The sequence below is a fragment of the Oratosquilla oratoria genome, chromosome 18 (genome assembly GCF_046742065.1).
Source record: "Oratosquilla oratoria isolate Oo_2021 chromosome 18, ASM4674206v1, whole genome shotgun sequence".
Classification (NCBI taxonomy): Eukaryota; Metazoa; Arthropoda; class Malacostraca; order Stomatopoda; family Squillidae; genus Oratosquilla; species Oratosquilla oratoria.
Window position 1 is genome coordinate 28403353 of NC_134794.1, and position 4466 is coordinate 28407818.

General features: G+C 39.0%; 1 pseudogene; it reads left to right on the top strand.

The window, feature by feature from the left end:
• LOC143034820 (uncharacterized) overlaps nucleotides 1-4243 on the top strand; it is a 24143-nt pseudogene extending 19900 nt beyond the window's left edge.
• The last annotated feature ends 223 nt before the right edge of the window (nucleotides 4244-4466 follow it).

A 4466-nucleotide genomic window follows, 5' to 3' on the forward strand; every position in this document is an offset into this window, starting at 1 on the left:
GTCTCAAGTACAAACGATTAACTACAATCAGACACATAAAAACACCAACATAAGTTAAAAAGAAAGAAAAGAAGAGAAAAGGAAAAAGACTAAAAATTGAAAAAAGGAGAATAAAAGCCTGGGAAAGGGGAAGTTGAAAAACAACACTGGAAGACCACTTTGGAGAACTGATGTCGGACAATGCCACCTTGCGATCAAATGTATGGCCATAAACAACCAAAATTAAACTGGGAAATCAGATAAAATCCTGTTGAGAATCTCAAAAAGGAGGACATCTTGTACAAAAAGACAAAAAATAAAAATTATAATTGAAAAATGAATGGAAGAGTACCTTACCTTACCGTCGTGCCATATCCTCATGGACTTCGGCAACCATGGAGCGCCACCGTTCACGGTCCCTAGTTACTTGTAACATCTGTGCTGGTTTGAGTTGTTTTCCCGTCGCCCTCATCAGCCCGTCCATATACTTCTCCCTCTGCTTTCCTCTTGCTCTCCTTCCCTTCACCATTCCCGTCATCACCACCTCTTCCAACCCTTCCCTCCGCATTATATGTCCTAAGAATCGCAACTGTCTTTTCCTTATTGTTGTCATCAATTCCCTATCTGTCTCCATTTCTCTCAATACTTCGTCATTTGTTTTCTTTGCTGTCCATGGTACTCTTATACTCGTCTCCATATCCACATTTCTGCTGCTTCTAAGTTTTCCTGCAATTTTTTGCTGATTGTCCACGCTTCTGAACCATATAATAGTGTTGACCATATAAATGTTTTAACTGTTCTTCTCCTTATATCTGTAGACATTTTCTTGTTTGTTAAACTCTCATTTTCTGAAACGTGCTTTTAGCTATCGCTATCCTTGATTTTATTTCTTTTTCACATCTACAATCTTCTGTCAATACGCTTCCCAGGTACGAAAATTTGGTTATTTGTTCTATTCTTCTCCCTGCTATTTGTACTTGCACTCTTGGTGGATCTGTTTTACTGGCCACTAGTATTTTAGTTTTCTCCATATTTACATTTAAATCTTTCTCCTCACTAGCTCTTACGGTTACATTCAATAGATGTTGCAGTTTTTCTTCCGAGTCAGCCACCAATACCATGTCAACAGCATATCTGATATGATTTATATTAAATCCTCCAATTTAAATCCCTTCCATTCCCTCTAATTCCCTAAGGATCATCTCCCCATATAAATTAAATAAATCTGGAGACATAACATAGCCTTGACGCACTCCCCTCTTTATAGCTTGAAATTCTGTTCTTCCTCCCCTTACCCTCACTGCTGCTCTTTGCTTCCAATACAAATTTCTGATGATACTCATGTCTTTGCTATTTATATCCACTCTTTCCAAAATATTTATCAAATCCTCATATCTTACCCTATCAAACGCCTTCTCGTAGTAAACAAAGCAAAGATATACATGTTGGTTTTTTTTTTCTAATATCCTCTCCATAATCGTTATTATAAAAATTGCATTTGCTGTTCCTTTCCCTTCTATGAAACCAAATTACTCCCATGAAACTTGTTCTCTCATTTTATTTCTTATTCTATTTAAAATTATCCTTAATATAATTTTGGTTATTTGACTCATGATACTGACTATGCGATGTTTACTACATTCCATTGTTCCGTTTATCTTTGGTAGTGGTATAAAAATCGAGTTACACATATGTTCCGTTATTGTACCCTTTTCGTAAATTTGATTTATTAGACTAGTGAGTTCCTTATTGCAAAATCCCCTAATGCCTCTAACATTTCATTTCATTTCATTGCAAATTTCACTTCCTCTTCCATTATTTCTTCCCCATCTAGATATCTATAATTTTCCTCTTCCCCTTCTTGTCTGTCGTCCTCAAATAGGTCCCTTACATACTCCTCCCATCTATGTTTGATATCCTCCTCGTCCATTAAAACCTTTCCTTCTCTATCTTTGATTGGCCCCCCATTACTCCCCTTTCTCTTGGTAATTTCTCTAATCTTATCATACATCATTTTAGAATCCCTTTTTTCAAGCTCCTCAATTTCCTACATTGTTCATCAAGCCAACTCTCCTTGGCATCTATACACTTCTTTTTGATTTGTCTATAAAGTTCTCTATATTCATTTCTATCCCTATTTTTAGCTTCTCTTCTCTTATCCATTAGTCTCGAATATTTCCTCTGTCATCCATTTGTTTTTCCTCCTTCTATTTTCAGGAAGTACCTTTTTATTTCCCTCTTCTATTGCTTCACATAAACTTTGCCACTGAAACCCCGGGTCATTTACATCCCCTTCTTCTCGCAGCACTTCATATTTATTTTCTACTGTAACCAAATACCTGTTTCAAGTCTTCGTCCTTTCTTAACACACTTCTCTTCTCGGTTTCCCCATCTCCTTTCTTAATTTCTTCAATTTTATTCTAATATCTGCAACAACTGGTACATGATCACTATTACAATCTGCTCCTGGGTATGTTTTTACCTTTATCACTGCATTTCTAAATCTTCTGTTGATAGTAAAATAGTCTATTTGATTTCTTGCTGTATCTCCTGGTGCCTTCCATGTCCATAGCCTTTGCGGATGTTGCCTAAACTACGCATTCATTACTATTTTTTTATGTTCTATGCACCAGCTTATCCATCTTTCTCCCCTGTCATTTCTCTCTCCTAACCCAAATGGCCCCACAACCTCTTCTTCTCCACCTGAACCCACTTTTGCATTTACATCACCCATAACTATCTTAACCTCTTGATTTCCACATTGTCCCATTGCTTGATCTAACTTGTCATAGAAATCATCTATTATCCTTTCTTTTGCTTCTGCTGTGGGAGCATACACCTGTATTAAACATATGTCAAAAGGTTTTCCCCTGAGTTTTACCAAGAGCACTCTGTCTGACACTGCCCAGAATCCCTTCATAGTACTAGCAACCTTTTTGTTCATCATCATTATTTCTACCCCTTTTTCTGCTCCTTCTCCTCCAGAATATACAAATACTCCATGCTCATTTTTCACCTCTCCCACTCCTGGCCATCTAACCTCACTAAGCCCCATAACATCTATCTTCATTCTGTTCATTTCTCTCCATACCCCATAATATTTTCCCGCTTGGTGTAATGTTCGGACATTCCATGTAGTCATTCTCAACTTTCCTTTGGTTACAACAGTCGCCGGATAACGATCAGAAACCGCCTGCTGTACACTATGTTCCCGACCGAGCGAGGTAATCTCCCTCCTTTCTGGAAAAAGACTCCCATTCACGCTGTTCACTTCATTTACTCTTTGGTTTTGCTCCATAGTTAATCTTGGATAAATACGTAGTAAGGGCTCCAATCCTTTTCTACGGTGACTGGCCGATTGCCATTTACATGCCTGGTTCGCCCTAGATGTGTCACCCATCTTGCTATCACACCAAACTCACCAAAGTCCTCTGACAAGTAGAGTACATATACTGAGCTTGCTGTTCTAGTCTTCATCTATTAGAGCTGGCACTGCTCCATGCCACATTGTGTGGCACCCCTCACTTGGTTTAGCCCATCAGCCGAGAAGGTTGCCCGGGGTGTGGCCGCTGTCCTAGACTAACAGCTACTAGGAGCCACAAGTGAGAGTTGGGGTGAAAGGTACTGACCAAGTGCACGAAGAGTACAGCCAGAGAAAGAAGGAAACGGAATGGCTGCGGGAAACTGTCGGGAAATGTACATAAAAAAAAAAAAAAAAAAAAAAAAACGGGTGGGGGATAAAAAAAAAAAAAAAAAAAAAAAAAAAAAAAAAAAAAAAAAAAAACACGGCGGGGGGATAAAAAAAAAAAAATCAAAAACAAACAAAACGACAGCCCAAAAACAAGAAGAGTTCCCCGACAGGAAAGAGAGAGAGAGAAAACATTCCAGCAAATGCCCAGATGAAATGACCTTCAAGCGAAGGAATTAGACTGACTACTCGTCCTTAGATAAATAGGATTGAGATCAACACATCTGTTTATGCAGTTGCTCTTGGTTTTCCATGCTTCCAAGAACAGTCTTTTCTTTTTGTATCAAAGTAGCAGTTGCCCACAAGTCTATCGAAATAAACACCAAATGTGAGGACGGAGGAGCCTTTATTAGTACGGCATTTCGCTTAGCTTTTTCATGTACTTGGAAAAGCTTTAATAAGCAAAACGTCGCACTAATAAAGGCTCAGTCCTCACATGGTATTTTTTCTTTCCGTTGTATTCTTTGTGCAGTGCTGTCACTACATCCCATTCTGTGCCGTGTTGGTGTTCTGTAGTCTTCTCGCCTCACTACACGTTGGTGTTCCTGTAGTCTTGTGGCTAGTTTCTTCTGAGTTTCTCCTATGTATTCCGCGTCACAGTCACTGTATCCTATGCGGTAAACTACACCGGCCGGGAAGCTGTGTACTGTATGTTCTTCAGTGTCACTGACTTTGGTGAGATTTCGCCGCAAGGTATTGAGGGGTTTGTGCACCACTTATAATTCGTTGCCTCGTAAAA